General features: G+C 47.3%; 1 protein-coding gene and 1 long non-coding RNA gene across 6 annotated transcripts in view; one reads left to right on the forward strand and one right to left on the reverse strand.

The window, feature by feature from the left end:
* Ccnd3 (cyclin D3) overlaps positions 1-22863 on the forward strand; it is a 94639-nt gene that overhangs the window by 22563 nt on the left and 49213 nt on the right. The gene's annotated exons all lie outside the window — the stretch shown is intronic.
* Positions 11528-18744, reverse strand: Gm41590. Of its 4 annotated transcripts, XR_003952246.1 has the most exons (6): positions 18419-18744; positions 17764-17851; positions 16032-16173; positions 15202-15425; positions 14954-15113; positions 11528-14303 (listed from the first exon to the last, which is right to left on the reverse strand). It is a non-coding gene; the product is annotated as a predicted gene, 41590 (long non-coding RNA). The 4 variants fall into 4 exon arrangements; XR_876848.3 differs by having other exon boundaries at positions 14954-15425; XR_001782156.2 differs by having other exon boundaries at positions 14954-15425; positions 18163-18744.

Genomic DNA, 22863 nt, shown 5'->3' on the forward strand with positions numbered 1-22863 from the left:
CTTGGCTGGAAGAGAGGCCCCATGACTTCACCTCCTCAGAAAGCGTCCCTGCTCCCTGTTTCCTCTCTCAGTGCATTCCAGACCCTCGGCCTGTCTGCCTGCGTGCCTTGGCCCGTCTCACACAACCCTCCCTTTATTCCCCCTAGTGAGGCCTCCTTCAACTCTGCCTGCCTCTTGTGTAGACTTCAGAGCTGCTCTCTGCTGCTGAGCACCTCTGACATGGCTGAGAAGAGCCCTCAAAGCTCTCTCCTCTGTCGCTCACAAGTCCTGTGGCCCAAGAGAGGCATTCTGCTGCCGGGTTTCTTTTCTTTTTCTTCCTTCCTTCCTGCTGCTCCCCCCACCCTTTTTTTTTTTTTTTTTTTTTTTTTTTGTGACAGAATCTCACCATATAGCTAGCTATAGCTAGCTTAAGAGCTTGTTATGTAGACCAGACTGGCCTGGCACTCACAGTGATGCCCCTGCCTCTGCACCTTTGTCCCTGTGCTCCTATGCCTCCCACATGCTGGGGTTAAAGGTGTATGCCAGGCCTGCTTATGTTGTTTAAAAAGGTTCTTCTTCGTGGGTGGAGGTGCAGCTTAGCTGGGAGAGTGCTAGGCAGGTGCTCTGTGTTGAGCTTTTTCTCTGGGCCCCAAGTGCATTCTCCGTGCGTGTTGTGTATGTGTGTGTGTGCACAACAGTGTGCGTGTGTGGAGGCCAGAGACTGGTGTTGGGGTCGATCTCTGCCATTCTCCATCTTATCGATTGATTGATTAATTGATTGATTGTAAGGATCTCTCAATGATCATGGAGCTTACCATTTTGGCTAAGCTGGCTAAGCAGCAAGCCCCTTGGCATCAGCCTGTTCCCAGCCCTGCCTCGTGCTGGGGTTGAAGCACTGCTGCACCTAGCTTCTTTCACCTTGGTGCTGGGAATTGGAACTCAGTTCCCCACTTTACCCAATGAGCTGATTTCCCTTCTCCCCATAAATTACTTTCCCCCACCCCCTGAACTCATTATGTAGACCAGGCTGGCCTCCATTTTTCAGATCCACTTGCCTTTGCCTCCTGAGTGCTGGTATTAAAGGCACACACCGCCATGGTGACTCACAGTGAATTCTTTCTGTGTTCCTTTGCCTCAGTGCCCTGATCTGTAAAATGGGAACTGTCACAACAGTACTTAGCTACAGAGCCATCAGGAGAATTACATGCACTTTGAGGAGGCTGAACAGGGCTGGGCCTGGCCCATAGCAACTGTTACATAAGTATTAGGTTATTGTTACAGAACACATGTTTGCCATTATGATGATGTGGACAAAAGGTTTAGGCTCAGTGCTGGTTTATAAACCCGGGGATCCAGGATGAATCAATCAATAAGATCCTCAGATTCAGGCCAAATCAATCGATAAAATCCACAGACTCACATGACCAATCCTTACAGTTAGAATGGCCCTGGAATAGAGGCACAGGGCATTGTGCTGGCTTTTGTTCCAGTGTCTCAGGACGGTCAGCCCTCCCTCAGGGCTTGTAGTGCTCATGGCCTGCGCACGGTCACGTGAACACTGCACTGTTGACTGCTGAATCTCGCTCCTGGGGAGCACACAGGGCTGGGTTCCTGTGAGCCTCTGCTCAGAGCATCTTTATCAAGTGATCAATGCATACCCTTGTTCTTTGTGTGTTTTTGCTTGTTTAAAATGTATTGTGGACTCGTTAGTAATGAACTCATGGCCAGTAGTTGTATAATCTCCAGAAAAAAGCTAATTTATTTTTTTCTGTAAGGCACATGCTGACAGCTAGGAATGGATGAGATAGGAGGTCAGGTTAAAAACAACAACAACAAAAAAAAAACAAAACAAAACAAAACAAAAAAAACAACCCAAATCACTTGCTACACAAATTTGATGGTGTTCAGTTAATCCTTAGCAAGGACAGAACCTCTCCCCAAAACACACCCATGCATGCATGATCAGCATGCATGTGCATGCACACACTTGCACACACTCCTGCACAGATACGTGCACATTCAAACACATGAACAGGATACACGTTCCTGTACTCACACACCTACACTACACACATACACACACACAATAATAATAAATAACATTTTACGATTTATTTTATGTGTATGAGCATTTTGCCTGTATGTGCCTGCCTGGTGCCCCTAGAGGTTAAGAGAGGGTGTCAGATCCCTTGCACCTGGAGTTTGCTTCTGAGCCACTATGTGCGTGCTGGGGACTGAACAGGGTCCCCGGCAAGAGCAGCAAGTGTTCTTAACCACTGAACCATCTCTCCAGCCATCATTATCATTTTGCACGTGTGTGTGTGTGTGTGTGTGTGTGTGTGTGCACGCGCGTGTTCGCATGCTCACACACGCCTATGTGTATGGGTGTCATCAGAGGCCAGAAGAGAGCATCGGATCCCCTGGAACTGTAGTGACAGGTGGTTATGAGCCGAATGGTATTGCTGCTAAGAGCTGAGCTCAGGTTCTCCCCATGAACAATAAGCTGCTATCACCTAAGAGCCATCTCCGCATCCCTATTTTATTGTATCTTGCTTTCCTTTTCCTGCTTGGTTTTTTGTTTTAGCTTTTGTTTTTGTTTTTTAGTTATTATTTCTTTAAAGCTTGTTTAGTTGTTTGAGATAGTACCTGACTATGTAGCTTTTGTTGGCCTGGAACTTGCAATGTAGAGCAGACTGGCCTAGAACTCACAGAGATCCCCCTGCTTCTGCCTCCCAAGTGCTGGGATTGAAGGCATGGGCTACCACTGTCCGGCTTGGGTGTCATTTTTATTTAGTTTTATTTTTTGCTTATTTCTTTTTTAACCGTAAAATTACACATTTCCCAAGTGCAGAAAATAAGGAGCCACCAGACTCCAGCAGAATGAATGGTTCTAGTGCCGGAGCTGAAACAAGCAAGCAGCATCTCCTTCTGCAGCCTCAGCTGGGGACATGCATGCTTGCATCTCAGCTGGGGACATGCATGCTTGCATGGACTTGGGTTCTTTTGGAAATTCTGCACATGTTTGCAAAAGACTACACAATGCCGGAAGTATCAATTAGGGAGTTGTGGGCACAGCTTGGTGGGTAGATGAACTTATAAATGCATCTGCAGTCCTCAAATAAAGATGAATAGTAACCCAGAGGCGTGGTAGTGCGCTCTTCAAACCCAGTGCTCAGAAGGTGCAAACAAAAGGACCGGGAGTCCAAGGCTAGCCTTGACTAGAAGGGGCCATGTCTCAAAGAACAACAACCAAGAGCTGCTTATGGAGGTCAGTCTGTGTTCTCAGGGGGACAGCATCAGTCTAAGTTGGCGGTTGTTGTTGGCTGAGCATGCACAAATCCCTAACAGCACATAAAGCAAGTTGTGTCACACACTCACAATGCCCAGATTCACTGGATCTCGGTAGTGAGCTGAGGCTAGCCTGGGCTACATAGACCCTGTCTCAGGAAAAAAAAAAAAAGAGGGTGTGGTGGCCTACACCTTTAATTCCAGCCCTTGGGGAGACAGAAGGAAGCATTAGGTTCTGTAAGTTTGGGGTCAGCCTGGTCTACATAGTTAATTCCAGGCCAACCAGGGCTATACAGTGAGAGACTCTGTCCCCCAAACAAGACAGACCATTAATAAATCAACTGTAGATCCACATGGGTGTCTGTCCCCCTGCTTCCTCGAGGTGTACTTATGCCCTGGTCCTGTTTCCCACTGCCCAGGTTTAGCAATGGGAAGACTGATTGCCCTACCCAGTAGGGGGCTCCTACATCTCTAACGGTGCCCATACATGCCATTTGGCAAGTCTTTGCCTAGCTCCCCCAGTACGGTTAAGGATGTCTGCAGCTGCCATTGTCTGTAGGGAGGAGGGGTGAAGTAGCCCTGCCCTACCTCCTCCCCGTCCCCGCCTCCCCACTGCACCCAGGCCCTCTCCATGGTGAACCAGACCTACTTATGCATAAAGAGGCAAGGATGACTACAGCCCACAGCCACCTGTGACTTCCCTAGGCCAAGTGCTTCACCAACACCTGGGGAAGACCCTTGGCGGTTTGGGGGAGTCTGTTTGGGTTTGATCTTTATTTACCCCTCAGAGGAAGTAAATAAATAGCTCTTCATGTGTCGGGGTGGATGCGAGGATGCCAGACTGTGTGCCTGCTGCACACCGTTAACAGCCGTGACCCAGCCCTAGAGGAAGTGGTAACGAAAGGATTGCTTGCTTTCTTTTCCATTCACCCTTACGGCTCCTTCCCGCCTCCACCTTTCTGTATGAGCCAAGCGGCTTTTCTCTGTCAGCCTGGGAACCGATTGTTAGTCTGTTGTGAGGTGGGGAGAACAGCGACTTTGCCCTGACTTGAATTAGAACCCCGAGGTGTGCACTAACAAGATGGCAGCCAGCTGCAAAGACGCTCCAGCCCTGTGGGACTCTGAGTCTCAACTGTGGAAGTCAAATCGCATCCACAGGACTTTTGTGGCCATTAAACAGAATAGATGGTGATTTGCGTACATCCGCACTTGGTCCCTTTAACGTGGCAGTGGGCAGACCATTGAAGCCTAATGATCTGAGATCAATCTCTATAACCACCTAGAGTGGAAGGAGAGAACCCACCCCACAGAGCTGACCTTTGACCTCTCTGTGAGCACCACGACGTGTACTCCATGGTGCACGTGTGTATACACAAAATAATAAAAGAAACGTTGTGTTGTTTTTCCCTTAAAGATAGCAGTAGGGCCAGAAGTGATGGCACACACTTGCCATCTCAGCACGTGGGAGGCAGAGGCAGGAGGACAGCTGTGAGTGCAAGACTAGCTTGTAGTAGTTCCAGGATAGCCAGAGCTACATTCCAAGACTTCATCTCCAAAAAACAACTAGAGAAAGGAAAAAAGAAGGGGAGAGAGGAAGGATAATGGAGCCAGGCATGGAGGGTTCATGTCTGTAACCCTAGCACTCAGAGGCAGGAGGCCAGCCCGAACTAAGAGGTAAGGCAGTGTCTCAAACAGATAAGGCTGAAGGGAGATGTGGCTCAGTGGGTAAGAGGACTTGGTCTAGAAGCATGAAGTCCTGAATTCAAATCTCCACATCGACATAAAGAAAACACAGCGTACCTTTAATCCGTTTAATCCCAGGATTGATCTCTGAGTTCGAGGCCAGCCTGGTCTACAGATTGAGGTCCAGAACAGCCAGGGCTACACAGAGAAACCCTGTTTCAAAAAAGGAAAGGAAGGAAGCAAGCAAGCAAGCAAAAAAATAAACACAGGGCACATACATGCCTTGAGTCCCAGCACTGGTGGTCGGGTAGAGACAGGTAGTCCAAACAGCTGCCTGGCCAGCCCGGCTAAACTGTGGAGCTTCCAGTTCAGTGAGATACCCTATCTCAAGGCAATAAGGTAGATGTGGTAGAGAGAGACATCCAGTGTCCTGCTTTGACCCCTGTGCGCACTGCACCCGTACACACCATTAATAATAATTTTTTAAAAAAGATTTATTTATTTATATGTATGAATACACTGTAGCTGTCTTCAGACACACCAGAAGAGGGCATCAGATCTCGTTACAGACGGTTGTTGAGCCACCATGTGGTTGCTGGGAATTGAACTCAGGACCTCTGGAAGAACAGTCAGTGCTCTTAACCACTGAGCCATCCATCTATCTCTCCAGCCCTGATAATAATTTTTTTTTTTTGAGACAGGGTTTCTCTGTGTACCCTGGCTGTCCTGGAACTCACTCTGTAGACCAGGCTGGCCTCGAACTCAGAAATCTGCCTATCTCTGCCTCCCAAGTGCTAGGATTAAAGGCGTGTGCCACCACCAACCGGCTATAAAAATTTTAAGTTGGTGTGTGAACGCTCACTCCTGCAGTCCCCACATACGGTAGGTCGATGCAGGAGGATGGCTGTGCGTTTGCGGGCAGTAGAGTTGCTATTTGTTTGTATGAGCACTTTCTCTGTGGCTGCACACTCATGGTTTAGAACGGTAGATAGAGTTCACGTATGATCACTGGTTTGGTTTACTTTGCATATCCAGTGTTGCATTTCATACTCTTTTTTAAAAAAAAATGGTATTTGGGGCTGGAGAGGTGGCCCAGAGGTTAAGAACAGACTGCTCTTGCAGAGGACCCAGGTTCAGTTCCCGGGACCCACCTGGTGGCTCACAATCCATCCATAACTTTAGTTCCAAGGGACCTGATGCTTTCTTCTGGCCTCCAAGGGCACCAGGCAAAGATGTGGTGCACAAACATACAAGCAGGCTAAACCCTCAAATGCACAAAGTAATTTTTTAAGAAACTAAAACATCAAACGGCAACAACGAAAAACCCTAACATCCTGTGTGTGTGTGTGTGTGTGTGTGTGTGCGCGTGCGTGCGTGCGCGCGCACGCGCACACACCTGAGAGAGAGAGAGAGAGAGAGAGAGAGAGAGAGAGAGAGAGAGCACATCATGTGGGTCATGAGTACTTGCTGCGTCCTGACCATTTGATCCCAGGAACCCCCATGGGGGAAGGATAGAATCTACTGAGTGTCGTCCCCCAACCTCCACATGCACGCTGTGATGTAGACAACCACAAACATGCGTATAGACACACAAAATAAGTACAAATGTGGTTAAAAAAAAAAAAGAAAAATAACCCAACAAACAATAAACAAACAGACAGATGTGTTCTTTTGTTTTTGTTTTTGTTTTTTTAAAAAGACAACTGAGGTTGGGGATATAAATAAGTCGTAAAAAGACTACCCAGGATGCACAGCACAGGGGTCCTTCCCCTCACCACAGTAAAACAAACAGCCATTCCTTAGCACTTAAAATCTAACTATGATATTGAGAAGATTGGAGGGGAATCCCTTCCCAGGTTTTGTTCTGATGTACGTAAATTCTACAGTAGCATTCTAAGAGCTTAAAGGAAATGAAATGGCCTCTCCAGTCAACGTTTTACTGCTACAGTAAGATTTAAGGGCTGGGGAGATGGCTCAGCAGGGAAAGGCACTTCTGGCTAAGCCTAGTGGTCTGAGTTCAAACCCCAGGACCCATGGGTTTGAAGGAGACAATCAACTCCCCACTTCTCCCCTCCCCTCCCCTCCCCTCCCCTCCCGTCCCCTTCTGTTTCTTTCTTTCTCACTTATTTTGAGATAAGGCTTCTCTGTGTCGTCGACCTGGCCATCCCGGATCTCACTCTGTAGACCAGGCTGGCCTCCAACTCAGAGATTCACCTGCTTCTGCCTCCCAAGTGTTGGAATTAAAGACCCGGGGCAACAACCAATTCTCAGAAGTTATTTTCTGACCTTCACATTTAACATCCTCCCACTCTCTACCCCCACACAATACTGAAACATAATTAATAAAAATATAACAAAAATACTAGGCGGTGCTGGCAGAGGCAGGTGGATCTCTGAGTTTGAGACCAGTCTGATCTACAGTGAGTTCCAGGACAGCCAGCACTACATGGTGAGAACAACAACAACAACAAAAGCAACAATAACATTTTTAAAAGACCCTAATGAATATTTTTAAAAACTTAAAATTCCCAGTCTTTGGTTCCTACTTATGTCATACTTTAATAAACAATTTTGTTTATACCAGCATATGGCTTGTGTATGTGTGTGTGTGTGTGTGTGTGTGTGTGTGTGTGTGTGTGTGTATAGAGCCAAGACTAACACTAATAAGCTGTTTTCTTTATGCAAGTGCACAGTTTGTGTGTATGTTTATGTTCTGTGCATGTATGTTATATGTTCTATGCATGTATATATGTAGAGGCCAAGGCTGACATTAAGTGCTTCCTCTCCCTTTTTGGCTTCTATTTTTTGAGGGTCAGTCTCTTCATTTGCTAGACTAGTTGAACTTCAAGCCTCTGAGATCTTCCTGTCCCTCTTGCCCCAGTTTTGGGGTTACCAGCTCCCTCTGTAGCCCTGAGCATTTCCATCTATGCTAGGAATCTGAAACTCAGGTCTTTCTGCTCAAAGTCCTAGGATAGAGATTGTTGATGTCTGTATAATATTTCTTCCGTTTTACTCAATCCCGTACAGTTTCCTCCTTTTTGTGTTGGCTCAGGAGACAAGTTGCTTGACATCTAGAGCCCATTGGCTGTTCAGGCCTCTTAATACCTGCCTGGTGTCCACTCATGTAATGTTGGCAGGGATGATCTTACGTTCGGTGGATAGAAATCTTCAGAGGATAGGGCAACTGGGGGTCCAGTCAGGGAGGTCTCGGGGAAGAGGAGAAACTGAAGCTCCTGGATGCAGGAGGATAGTCTAGAGGCCGCCAGCCGCAGTGAGACTCACTATCAGCTCCCTCAGCTGTATCACACACACACCCCCACCCCACCCCATCGGGTGGTTTGTTTCTGTTTTTTTTCTTTAGAGATGACAGATTCTGCAAACAAGGGCTCCAGCTGTTTATCAGGGGCCCCTCCTAGGCCCAAGTGCCAGGGGCTCCCACTCCCTGCTGGAGAAGCTGTAGGGTCCTGATTAAGTCGACAGCTGAGGCAGGAGACTTGGGAGTAGAACAGAGAGAGGCTAGAAAACACAGCAAAAGACAGAGGCAGAACGCTTGAGGAGAAGGGGTGGTGCCCCACAGGATCCTGGGCGAACAGAGGAGGCTGTCCTCGCCCTTCTGTGCTGCCAGGGCGTGTCTCCCGCTTCTCTGCTTGGTGCAGTGAGGCCTCCTTCAAGGCTGCAGCTAGTGCATCTGCTCTGTAGCCCCATGCATTCTTCTACTCTCCTGATTGATCCCTCTGCGTTGGCCCCTCAACAAATCCAACATGGCTTCCAGATGCAAACTTCAGGGGCTAGAGATGTGGTCAGTGGTAAAGTGTTTGCCTTACATGAAGTAGGCCCAAGCCTTGATCCCCAGAACCACACTAAAAACAACACAACGTAACAAAACTCTCAGAGCCGGGGGCAGGAGAGATGCCTTGGAGAGTAAAGGCCAGTGCTGCCAGGCCAATTCACAGTGGGAAGAGAGAGCCAAGTCTCTGACCTGCACATGGGTACATGCACGCATGCACACATATATAATAGCCATAATCATATAATTTGAGTGAGGCTGGTATTCACCTGTAATTTCAATACTTGGGAGGTAGAGGCAGGAGGATTAGGAGTTTGAGACCAATCTGGGCTACATGAAACCCTGTCTTCAAAAAAAAAAAAAAAACCCAAAAATGTAAAGTTTAGAATAGGAGAACAAACAAAAAGGCGCTGAGCAGTGGTGGCGTTGGGCAGTGGTGGCATTGGGCGATGGCAGTACACACCTTTAGTCTCAGGACTCGGGAGGTAGAGGTCCAGCCTGGTCTACAGAGCTAGTTTCAGACCAGCTAGAACTACACACACACACACACACACACACACAAAACCCTGTCTTGAAATAAAACCAAAATTAAAAAATAAAAACAACTAAAAATGTGAAGAAAAAAATGGAATGGGTCAGACGTGGTTCATGGTGAGATCCTGTCTCAAAAATAAATTAATAAATAAATAAAAATCGGGCTGGTGAGATGGCTCAGTGGGTAAGAGCACCCGACTGCTCTTCCGAAGGTCCAGAGTTCAAATCCCAGCAACCACATGGTGGCTCACAACCATCCTTAACGAGATCTGACTCCCTCTTCTGGAGTGGCTGAAGACAGCTACAATGTACTTACATATAATAAATAAATAAATAAATAAATAAATAAATAAATAAATAAATAAATAAATAATAAATAAAAATCAGTGGCTAAGAGGACTCACTGCTCTTCTGAAGGCCCTGAGTTCAATTCCCAGCACCCACATGGCAGCTCACAACTGTCTGATGCCGTCTTCTGGTACAGCAGTACATGCAGAGTACATGCGGACAAATGTACCCATATACATAAATAAATAACCTCTTATTTAAAAAAATAGGAAAAAGGAACTACATCTTTAAAAAAAAAAAAAAAGCAAAGCAAAGAGAAAGGTGCGGGGATGCCCAGAGGGGTGGAAGTCTGGAGGAGAAAGACAGCTTCTCTGGCTCGTCCCATTCTCATTTATACCTGAAAAGACAAGCAAAGGGCAGGGTTCACCTGACCTAGTGTACAGAGTTGCATAGTAACCACATCTCTGCACTCAAGGAACTACGTCGGGCACACTTAGATTCCCAGCATGCAGAAATCCACCGTTCGCAGAAGGCCGCTGCTCCTTTATGCTGGCGTTCAGATGTGTGAGCCCCAGCGATTTCAGAGAGCTAAGTGTGAGTTCAACAGGTATCCCACAGGGCTCGGCAAGGCAACAGACACCGAGCCTTAATTTTGACATAATTTCAAATTTAGGATAAAGCTGCAAGAACTGTACAAAAAATTTTTTTCCCAAAAGGCTGGAGTGGTGGCTCAGTGGTTAAGAGCACTCGCTGCTCTGTCAGATGACCAGGGTTCAAGTCCCAGCACCTATATGACAGCTCATAGCAGCTTGTAACTCCAGTTCCAGGGGTTCTGATATCCTCACACAGACATGCACACTCATACATGCAGGCAAAAAGCAATGTGCATAAAATAAAATTAAATAAGTCTTTAAAAATTTTCCCCTATAGTCTTCAGGAAGATTGCCCAAATGCTAACATTTAGAGAAATGTTTGCTTTCTCTCTCTCTCTCTCTCTCTCTCTCTCTCTCTCTCTGTGTGTGTGTGTGTGCGCACAGTGCAGCACAGGTATTGTTGACACAGACCAAAGTGTGTCAAGGACAGCCACTGCTGTCATTTCTCCTACTTTGTTTGAGGCTCCTGTTGTTAGCCACTGTATATACCAAGCCAGCTGACCCTTGGGCTTCTGGAATCCTCCTGCCTCCACGCCCACCAATAACAGTCATGCTGCTGCATCCAGGCTTAATTGGGTTCTGGGCATCCAAATTCAGGTAACCCTTACACTTGGCGGCAAAGGATTCACCAGGGAACCATCTTTCCAGACCAATTTACATTGTTTACCATTCTGGTGTATGTATGCATATATACTCATTTTTTGCATATATATCATATATATTATATACACACACACACACATATGTATATGAATCATAGAATGATAAAAGGCAGGATCATAACATCCATGTGTTGCCAGTGTCTACTTTAAAGTCCAGGTCCATGTTCATTTATCCTGTCTCTGTTTCTTCTTCAACTTGGAATGGTCCTTGTGTTTGTCTTGTTTTATTTATTTTTTTAATATTTTTTATTAGGTATTTTCCTCATTTACATTTCCAATGCTATCCCAAAAGTCCCCCATACCCTCCCCCCCACTCCCCTACCCACCCACTCCCCTCCCCCCCACTCCCCTACCCACCCACTCCCCCTTTTTGACCCTGGCGTTCCCCTGTACTGGGGCATATAAAGTTTGCAAGTCCAATGGGCCTCTCTTTCCAGTGATGGCCGAGGAGTAGGCCATCTTTTGATACATGCAGCTAGAGTCAAGAGCTCTGGGGTACTGGTTAGTTTGTTTTATTTTTTATTTTACTTGTTTATTTTGAGACACGGTTTCTCTGTGTAACCCTGGCTGTCCTAGAACTCACTCTGTAGACCAGGCTGGCCTTGAGATCCACCTGCCTCTGCCTCCTGAGTACTGGGAATAAAGGTGTGTGTTTTTTATGATGTCAGGTTTTTCTTTTCTTTTTGTATGTGGGATGTAACATGGGGCATCATACATGTTAGACAAACACTCTGTAAATATCTCGGTATGGGTCTTTGGGTATGTGCTTGTGTGTGGGTATGAGCATGTGAGAACAGGTGCTCTCAGAAGCCAGACACACAGCTCACAGCTCGAGGCGGCTGTGAGCTCTCTGATGTGGGTGCTGGGACCCAGACTCCAGTCCTGTGCAAGTACAGGCAAAGACCATTAAAAAACATCTTTTAACATTTATTTGTGTGTAGCAGTGTGTGTGTGTGTGTGTGTAAGCGCATGCATGCATAGCACAGAGCACATATGGAGATCAGAAGAATACTTTTCACAGCTTCTCTCCTTCTACCATGTGGGTCTCTGACAACCAAACTCAGGTAGCCAGGCTTGGCAGCAAAAACTTTTACCTCCTGAGCCATCTTTGTAGGACCAGGCTGGCCTCAAATGTAGCTGAGGTTGGCCTTGAACTTCCAGTCTTCCTGCCTTGCCTCTATCCCCTCCCAATAGAGACTTCTCCACTGGTGCTGGGGATTGAACCCAGGACTTCATTATGCAAGCATCCTATCAACTGTGCTAGTCTCCAGCACCCAGGCAGAGAACTTCAAAACAACATGTCTTTAACAGTGAGCTGAGATGTGCTCTGAAATGGAGTTTGGTCTTCGTCTCAGCCTCCATTTCCCTATAGAAGAGGCTCCTCCAGGGACATGGGTGCTAATTCCTGTGTTTATTTTCGGGACATTCACACACAGATACTTGAAAACTGTGTGGAACCAGGTGAATGGAGCCCCTTCTCCCAGCTCCATCAGCCAGAAGCCTGATAACAAAGTGCTAGCAGGACAGCAGGCCCCGGGAAGCTTCTGGGGAGCAGGAGTCCTCTGTCTCTCCCATCTTCCTGCGGCCTCAGGCACTTCTGAGCTCTGTAGCTGGATTGCTCCACTCTCTGCGTCTGTCTTCGGCCGTCTCTGTGTCTTCCACCGCTCATATCAGATCTAGGGCCTGTTCTGCTCCATCCAGTACTGGCTCCTCTTAATGATACCTGTAGTCGCCCTGCTTCCAGATACGGCCACATTCTGAGATCTAGGATTGAAGCCTCCACGGAGCTTTAGGGAGAAATCTGTAACAGCCTCTACCTCATTTTTCCACCCGGAGATGCAGTCCATCCCACCCTTAACCTCGGTTTCCTAGCTCGAGCCCATGTTTCCTTGTATGTAGACCCTCTGCTCAGCCATGCTATCTCTTTAGGGGAATGACTACTCTTGGGGTGTGTGTGTTGGGGGTCCTCTCCCATGTTCCTCAGGCTGCTCTCTTCTCAACAAGGGTAATAATGCTCCCCTTCATTTTTAGCTGTGACTATATATATATACACGCACACACACACACACACATATACATATATATATATATACACACACATACACACACACACACACACACACACACACACACACACACACATATACACACACACACACAGATACTGGAGCGAGTTCTAAACATCTTCACGAAGCTGAACACGGTGCTGCACACCTGGACTCTTAGCACGTGGGAAGCAGAGGCAAAAGGTTCTCGAGGGATTCAGGCCAGCCTGGGCTAAATACAGAGAACCTTTCTCAAATTCAAAACAAACAAACAAACAAACAAACAAACAAACAAACAACAAAAACTCAAACCTGAACCGAACCAACCATCTATCCATCCACTCAAACAAATAAACAAGAGCAGTAATTCCTCTAGCAGCATCTTTTTATCTCTGTTGGGGAAGGACCAGCGTGCCCCTCCGTTGTCAGGTGACTCCTGGTTGAGTTACTGGTATAAGACATCTCAGTGCCCATGAGCAGCGAGAATATTCACTGCTCTCCCGTCTAAGGTTTCTGAAGCTGTGAGCACCCTGTGTCTGCCAACAGCTCGTTTTACACCAAGGACAACAACAACACGTCTTCTGCTGTCTGCCTCTGCAGGAGGCCTTGGTGATTCCCATTCAGAATCAGAATTGGGCTGGTAGGCAGATACTAGGTGGTCACTGCCTTCTTCCTTTTCCGGGTTAGTTCAACAGTCTTAGAGGTACACAAACCATCCTTGCCTTCCCCAGAGGAGGCATCCATACTGCCCCAGTGTGTCAGCACCTTCTAAGGGACACGCCAACAAATACACAGTGGCTCAGTCAGTAAAGTGTCTGCCACTCACAATGAAGACCAGCATTCCAACATCAGCACCCAGGTGAAAAGAGCCCAGTGGTCCACCAGTGTAACCCCCGGGGCTGGGAGGCAGAGACAGGCGCATCCTTCTGAGGTTGGGGAGCATCCTTGGGAGGCTGCTGGCCAGTCAGATTCCAGTGAGAGGCCCTGTCTCAGAAAATAAGGTCGATGGCTCCTGAGAAAGGACACCCAAAGTTGTCCTTTGGCCTTGGCACATGTGTTTGTACATGTGCACCCACATACATGCAAACACGTGCATACATGTAAAATAAAACCATCATCGGATAGTCAAATGTGATACACTGATTGACCAGTTGACTCCTGGAGCTACTGCAGTGCTGTTTTTTTACTTTTAATTTTTTTTCGTTAAGTTTTCTTTATTTGGGGGAGGGGCACGTGCACACCACAGCACGCACGCACGCACGTGGAGGCCATAGAGTCTTTCTCTCTTGTCCACTGTGTGGGTTCCAGGGAGTGAGCGCAGGTGACCTTGCTTGGTCCCTTACCCTCGGAGCCATCTCCCAGACCTCTGCTGTGCTGCCTGTTCCTATGGAGACAAGCCAAGAAGAAATACAAGATCTCTCCTCCACTTTCACAGAGAACCAAGCACTGCTCTAAATTAAATCTAGGAAGCAAAATCTATTAGAAAAGAAAGGGGAGGACCAGGCATTGTTTTTGGAGATTGCTGTGGAACAATCTAAGGCTCACCAACCAGGAATTCCTTGGTACAGATGACAGCCATGTCTGGTTCAGTGCTTGAAAGTCCCACCCACACAACCACAGGCAACTTTGCCCTGGGGTGACTGAAGACAGTTGCACCACACCCCCAGAGGAGCCCAGCTGTCTCTGCTTGCCCTCATTCAGCCACCTGAACTCATTCACTGTTTTCCTGTCAGTTGGGCCATGCTTGGGAAGAGGCCCCTGTGGGTGGGGAGGGGCTGTGTGTTTCATTTGCTGTGGGGTTCGGTGTCTTTCCTCAGGCTTTAGCAGAACAGGTGCCGGCCAACCAGCTGGGTGAAATGAGGACAATCTCCCCCCCCCCCCGCCGCCCCCCTCCACGCCCCATCCAAATCCCTCCCCCAACCCAGCCACACCAAAGCCACATCCCATTTCCTCCCTCCCCCACCCTCCATTCAAAAGCTCCCCACCCTTCTCTGTCATCTGCTCTGCTACAGCTGAACCTGAGGAAGGACTCACAAGGACAGTGTTCCCCTGCCATACTCCCGTTTATTCCGAGTGGATGGAGAGATGGGAATGTCCTAGGGAGGGATGGCATAGGTCTCTGATTTTCCCTCCAGGCACTGAAGGCCAGTTATGCAGTTGAATAACCATCTCTCCCAGGCTTCCTCCTGGTCACCTAAGAGAATGGACACATGAGTGGATGGTGAAGGAATCAGACCCGGAAGCATATGCTAGAATAATGATTCTCAAAGTTGAGCTTGTACCTTCATGGGCTAGAGGGCCTCGGAACTCAACTGAGAGTGTGACACTGAGGGACTGAAGCGGGCCCCATGAGTCGCATTTCCAGGTTGTTCCCTGGCTGATGGATAATGCTACGCAGGCTGGTATAGGAACCGCATTCAACCTCCATCCTAGGCTACTCTTAAGGGATGAGAACAGACCACTCGAGGAGGAGGGGCTGCAGCAGGAACTCAGATGGGGAAATTGGCTTAAGAGAAGATAGAGGCTGCATTGGTACAGGAAGATCGAGAGTTCAAGGCTACCCTCAGCTACATAGTCAATTCCCATCTAGCCTGGGTATGCGAGATGGCAGTAAAGACACTAGCTGCAAAGCCTTACTGCCTGAGTTTGATCATCAGGACCCACGGGATGTGAGCAGAGAAGGGATTTCCACATGTTGCTTTGACAGCCATGCTGTGGCATTCAAACACACATACACACACACACACAGAGTGAGAGAGAGAGAGCAGAGAGGAGGCCCTCCTTGTCTGTTTTTGCCCACCTGGCCTGTCCTTCTCAACAAAATGCTGCCTGTCCACTTTACTCTCATCGAATCCCCCAGCCCTGGGAAAAGAGATGCCCCTGTCTTCTCTGGGGTTTGCCCTTCACTTCCTGTGCCGTGGGATACCTGGCAATGAGTCAGAAGCACAGAGCTAACCCCACTGCAGCACTGAAAAGGGACCCACAGTCACGTGTTAGAGAGACATTGCTCAACTCGGGGCAGCAAATGTTCCTGCTAATGTTTTAAAAAAAAGTCACAAAGACAAACAAACACAAATATAAAGTGAGAAATAATGCTTACAGGAATACTCACATACACAAAGACAAAAGGCTTGGCTGGCAGGAGCCCTTCAGGACCACCACCCAGGGCTCTGCTGGGAGATTCTGGGCTTGGGAATGTAGCTCTGTGGCAGGGTGTTACTTAGCCAGCTCAGCCTGGATTTCCTTCCCAGCACCTTGAGAAAACCAGGGGAATGTGTGCATTTGTTTTTTGTTCTCTTGTTGAGGTTTCCTTTGGGCTTGCTTAATTTTATTTATTTTTTAATTTAATTTATTTTTGCCTGCATGTTTGTGCAGCATGTATGTGCCTATGAACACGTGAAGACCAGCGAGAGCATCTGTTTACCTGAGACTGGAATTACAGATGGTTGTGAGCTGCCATGTGGTGTGGTTGCTGGGAATCAAATCTGCATCCTCTGGAATGCAGCGGTGACCGTGTCTCCATCTCTGACTGACTGACTGACTGACTGACTGACTGACTGACTGATTGATTTTTGACTTTTTGAGACAGGCTGTATTTGTGTGACAACCCTAGCTGTCCTGGAACTCCCTCTGTAGACCAGGCTGGCCTCAAACTCAGAGGTCTGTCTGCCTCTGCCTCCTGAGTGTTGGGGTTAAAGGTACGTCACCACTGCCTGGCTTAAAAATAATTATAAAAAAAAAAAACAAAACAAAAACAAAACAAAACCAGTGGCCAAGTATGGTGACTTATGCCCTATAATTTCAACACTGGGGAAGCTGAGTCAGGATGATAGCTTCAAGTTCAAGGCCAGCTTGGGCTACATAGTTCTAGGCCAGGCTAAACTACAGTGTAAGACCTGTCTCCTTGTTTTAAAAAGTAAGAATATAAAAATAAAAACATTGCCGGGTGTGGTGGCTGGCGCATGCCTTTAATCCTAGCACTCGGGAGGCAGAGGCAGGCGGATTTCTGAGTTCGAGGCCAGCCTGGTCTACAGAGGGAGTTCCAGGACAGCCAGGGCTACACAGAGAAACCCTGTCTTGAAAAAACCTAAATAAATGGAAATAAATAATAACATTGGACTATGTAACAATGAGGCACAGTCCCAGAAAGTGAAGCAAGCCCTGGCAATCGTGGGCAGCAGGAAGGGGTCATGGTATTTTATAGTTTATATACCTGTTCTCCTCTGGACAGTTTGGATTTGTATTAGGTATATCATTATTATTATTATTATTATTATTATTATTATTATTATTATTATTTATTTTAAAGAGATGAAGGTCCCAGAGGGATGGCTGGCTAAGAATACTTACTGCTTTTATAGAGGACCATGTCAGGTGTCTCTTGGCTGCCTGTGCCAGTCCAGGAGACTCAGTACCTCCGGCCTCCTGGCCTCTGAGGAAGCCTTTGCTTGCATGCACATATGCACACACCAACTCAAAATCCACATAACTTAAAATAATAAAAAAACAATGGAGCCCTGGGGTCCCCATCTTTCCCTGCTAGACTGTTGACAACGGAGGGATTCTAGGGGAGCGAGCGGCCATTGCTTTCAGTGGGATAGAGCCCGGCAGGCTCTCATGTAGAATTTCAAACCTGTAGCCACACACAGCACCCGATAAAAAACTGAGGGTCACAAAACAAATCAGAATAGCATGAATATGAGAAATGAGCCTGGTGGAGAGATGGGAGAAGGTGACCGTGGAGCGTAAACAACGCATTCTGTGCATGTATGAAGTTGTCAGCAAATGCATTCAATCAGTTAAAAAAAAAAAAAAAGATGGCACCCGAAAGATGGCCGACAAACCTGACAAATGAATTCAGTTCCCAGGGCCCGTGTGGGGAGCGGAGGAAAACAGCTACTATAGGTTGTCCTCTGCCGGTGGTACTCACGCCTACAAACATACGCACAGGAAATGAATAAACGAGATTTTAAAAAAATTAACAGATCTACCAAAAAAGATGGTACTGCACACCTGTAATCCCGGGAGATGGAGGCAGGAGGATCAAATGTTCAAGGTCATTTTTGGCTTATAAGGACTTGACAGATAACCCCAAGATACCTAACACTGTGGCTAGTGAGTGTTAAAGAACACAGGATTACCTTCTGCCCCCCACCCCTCCCCCACCCCATCACCCCATTACTGCCCCCCCCCCCCCCCCCCGCCCTCAGACTCATCCAGCTGTTCCCGATTTCATTCCTAACTGTCACTGTCTTTTGAGTGGCCTCCACTCGCTGGCTCCGTTTCCTCGCCGGCTACTTTTATTTTAAAGAAACACTGCGTGGTTTTGTTTGCCAGTGGACACCCTTCCAAAAAAAGAAGATCCGGAGACTTTAACTCAGCCTCCGCAAGCAGGGCTCCATCTTCTCCGGCTTCTCCGGGGCTCGCAGCACACGCAGGCCCTTTCATCATTGTAATCGCTGTAAATGCCATTTTGTGTCTTCCAATGCTTTACGTCACCTAATTTGGGAAGCCCGTCTGTGTGTGGACACAGAGTCGCTTCTTCTGGCGATGGTGCTGTAGCTGTTCAGTCGGGGTCTGATTGTTAGCCACTTGGGTGCTTTCCAATCTGGGACTACTTCCTTATTCACAACTGAGCTCCCTGCATTCTGCTTCAGCCTCTCTCCAGTCCATAAAAACCTGCCTTCCTAAAGGTCACGGCCGCCAGTCTTTCTAAGAGTCTTCTCAGTCCTTGACGAAACCCTGGTCCTCACCGTAATTGACCTGCCTGACTGACCGCAGTCAGGGCCACCCAGCAGCCTATCTGTCAAACTGGAATCCCAGTCTATTTCTCCTTCCCAGGGTTTTTTTTTTTTTTTCTTTTTCTTTCTTTTACACACACCAGCAGCCTGTGGGTACAAGGCCTATAACCCCAACTACTGGGCAGACTGAGGCAGGAGGGGCCCAGTTTCAAATCCTGCCCGAGTGGGATCAAAGACTGCCAGACTGACCAACTTAGGGAGACGCTAAAGCAAATGAAGGGTTAGGACTGAGGATATAGCTCAGTTAATAGAATGCTTGTTTATCATGTGTCGGGCTCTAGCTTTAGACCCCGGAACTGGGGAAAAGAAAACAACAACCACCCAAAGTTGATAAATCAGATAAATCGAATCGAGCACAGAGTGAAGGAATGAATGAATGAAACTGCATTGTGAGTAAGTGACAGATCGCAAGTGACAGAATCCCAGTGACTTTGGGAAGCTAAAGTTGGAGGATCTTTTAAATCTCAGTCTTCGAGGTAAGGCTGGGTACCAAATCAAGATCTTGGCTCATTCAAAACAAAAACAAGCCGGGCGTGGTGGCGCACGCCTTTAATCCCAGCACTCGGGAGGCAGAGGCAGGTGGATTTCTGAGTTCGAGGCCAGCCTGGTCTACAGAGTGAGTTCCAGGACAGCCAGGACTACACAGAGAAACCCTGTCTCAAACACACACACACACAAACAAAAACAATAAAACAAAAACCAAATTGGACCAGGAGTGATGGCTAGGCCTTTAATCCAGGCAGAGGTAGAAGGATCTCTGTTGAGATGGAGGCCAGCCTGTCTGCTATGTAGTTAAGGTGTTTATTTCCTGGTGTGGTACTGTAGGGAGCTGAACCCAGGGTCTGGCGCATCCTCGCCACGCCCTCTAGCACTAAGCTATGGCCCCGGCTCCGTAGGTTGTTGGTACTTCGGGGCTTTGCAGTCATTTATTTATGTGCGTGTGTGTGTGTGTGTGTGTGTGTGCACGTGCATGGGTCAGGGGATGACCTGTGGGAGTCGGCTTCCTCTTTTCTCCGTGTGGGGTTTGGGGCTTGTGCTCAGGTCAGCAGACCTGGAGGCCGGTGCTTACCCACCCCTCAGTCCATTGCTGGTTTACTTGTGAGGCGCTGGGATGAACCCCAGGGCCTTGCATGGCAGGCAAGCTCTCTGAGTGGCTACATCATCAGCCTTATATCTTCATCTTGTTTGCTTTAGACCAAATCTCCCTAAGTTGCCCAGGCTGGCCTTGAACCCACTTTGTAACACAGGAGGATTTGAAATTGGGAACTGGGTCCCTTTGCCTCCGTTTGTAAACTAGCCAGGATTTATAGGTATTATAGGTTAGGTCCTTTACCACTGACCTATATCTGCAGCAGTAACTTATTTAATCTTATTTTCTGTGCATTCATGTGAGGATGTCAGATCCCCTGGAACTGGAGTCACAGACAGTTGTGAGCTGCCATATGGTGGCTGGAAATTTAACCCAGTCCTCGGGAAGAGCAGCCAGTGCTCAACTGCTGAACCATCTCTCCAGCCCTAGTTTTGGATCTATCTATCTATCTATCTATCTATCTATCTATCTATCTATCTATCTATCTATCTATCTATCTATCTAGGGTTTTTTAAGACAGGGTTTCTCTGTGCATCCCTGGCTGTCCTGGAGCTCACTCTGTAGACCAGGCTGGCCTCGAACTCAGAAATCTGCCTGCCTCAGCCTCCCAAGTGCTGGGATTAAAGGTGTGTGCCACCACTGCCCGGCTGAGATCTTTTTATTTCCTTTTCTAGCTGGGCAGTTCATGTATATGGAGTATATGTGTATATGTTCATGTATGTGTATATGTCCATGTATATGAAATGTATATGTCCATGTATGGCTATATGTGTGCTGTTTGTCTTTCCATCCTGGTATTGACAGACATTTGCATTGCTTCAGTTTGGGGCTCTTAAAGATGTATGAGCATCCTTGTGCAAGTCTTTCTTCCTCTTACATTTTTCTATGTATTTTGTACATATGTGTATGTGTGCAAGTACACACATAAAAGTCAGAGGGCAGTTTAGGGGAGTCAGATCAGCTCTCTCTTCCTACCATATAGCTCTTGAGCGTGGAGCACAGGTTATCAGGCGTGGCAGCTTCACCTGCTTAGGGAGCTCACTGGCCCCATGTTGGAACCTTTTATGGGTATAAGGTTTCTTTTTAGGCAGGGACTTAAATTTGGAGTGTCAGCAGTTTGATTGTATCTGGTTCTTTACTTTTTTTTCTTTCTGTTTTTGTTTTGGTGGGGTTTTTGTTTCTTTTCTTTTCCTTCCTTCCTCCCTCCCTTTCTTTCCTTCTTTCCTTCTTTCCTTCTTTCCTTCCTTCCTTCCTTCCTTCCTTCCTTCCTTCCTTCCTTCCTTCCTTCCTTCCTTTCTTTTTGAAATAGGGGTTTTTCTGTGTAGCCCTGGCTGTCCTGGAACTCACTCTGTAGACCAGGCTGGCCTGAAACTCAGAAATCTGCCTGCCTCTGCCTCCCAAGAGCTGGGATTAAAGGTGAGCACTGGCACTGCTAACTTTTGAGATAGGGTCTCACTATATTGTGTAAACTGGCCTTAAACTCCTGAGCTCAGACAGTCCCACTGCCTTAGCTTCTAGAATACAGGTTACATGAGAACTGAAAAAGGAAGACATACTCAAGTCTCACCATGTGGCAATAGTTTGTTTAAGATGGAGTCTTTTGTAGCCCAGGTTGGCCTCAAACTTCCCGTAGACAAGGACAACCTGGGATTTCCTCCTCCCTTTGTTTCCGGAGTGTTGACATCATAGTATAGGCTCTCATACCTAGATTGTATTGTTCTGTGCATTTAACTTAAGATTTCCTGCACGCAGATGCTGACTGCCTGAGCTCCATCCTCAAAGCTGTAGGTTCGTGAGCTCTGTGTGTGTGTGTGTGTGTGTGTGTGTGTGTGTGTGTGTGTGTGTGAGAGAGAGAGAGAGAGAGAGAGAGAGAGAGAGAGAGAGAGAGGGAGAGAGAGAGAGAGAGAAAGAGAGAGAGAGAGAGAGAGGGAGAGAGAGAGAGAGAGAAAGAGAGAGAGAGAGAGAGAGAGGAGTACAGGCATGTGTTCACGTGTAACGTGTAAGAGTGGGTGTATAGGTGTATAGGCCATAGCCGGCCTGTGGAGGTCAAGCAGACAGCAGGACAACCTTGAGTATCATGGGTATCACTTCTCACCACCTTCCTTGTTTGAAGCAGGGTCTCTGGACTTAACCAGACCTGTGCTTCTGAGGACCATCTGCTCTGCTTTCCTCTCCCGTAAGAGTGTGGGTCTAATAGATGCACAGTCCATGCTTGACTTCTATGCAGGCTCTCAGGATTCAAACTGAGGTCTGTGGTCAGACCCCACCCTCACCCAAAGCCCATGAACTGCAAGGGAAACTGGGAAGTGTAGTTTCCCTGGGCATCCTCGGTAAGGAACCAGAACCAGGGAGCCTCTAGCTAGCCTCTACCATGGCTGCCTTGGGGACACTGTTGCCATCATCCAGCCCAGAATTTGCCTTCTTTTGCTATCAGGGCTTGGGACATGCAGTATGGGACATCAAAGGTCCAGTGGGGTCAGCCTTTGGTCCATGAGACCCTTGAATTTTTCTACCATCTTGTCTTTTCCACTTTAGTAATTTCTAGCCCAGAGCCAGGCATAATGGCCCACACCAGTAATCCTGGCATTTTGGGGAAATGATCAGTTATTCAAGGTTCTCCTCAGCAACATAATAAATTCAAGGCTAATCTGGTCTACATGCGGCCCCATAACTAACAAACAAACTGCCAGCTGAGAGGGGAAAATCTATTTTGGCATCTAGACCCAGTGTTTTACACAAATACACACACACACACACACAAACACCCATGAATTTTCCAGCTCTGGGAGTTATGTAGAAGTTACTTTAATATTTTGAAGCTAAATGAAACTCAAGATTTGGGTGGGTCTCACAGGATCCAGAGCTGATAATGACTGCTGTGCTATTAGCAATTCAGGATTTGAGAACTTGCTTTACCTGCTAAGCTACCTTCCAGCCCCTTTCAATAAAAAGATAGATGTATGTATGTATGTATGTATGTCTGCATGCATGCATGCATGCATACATGCTTGTGGAGGTCAGAGGACTGCTTTCAGAAGTCTTCTACTGAGTGG

This window comes from Mus musculus, chromosome 17 (genome assembly GCF_000001635.26).
Source record: "Mus musculus strain C57BL/6J chromosome 17, GRCm38.p6 C57BL/6J".
Taxonomy (NCBI): Eukaryota; Metazoa; Chordata; class Mammalia; order Rodentia; family Muridae; genus Mus; species Mus musculus.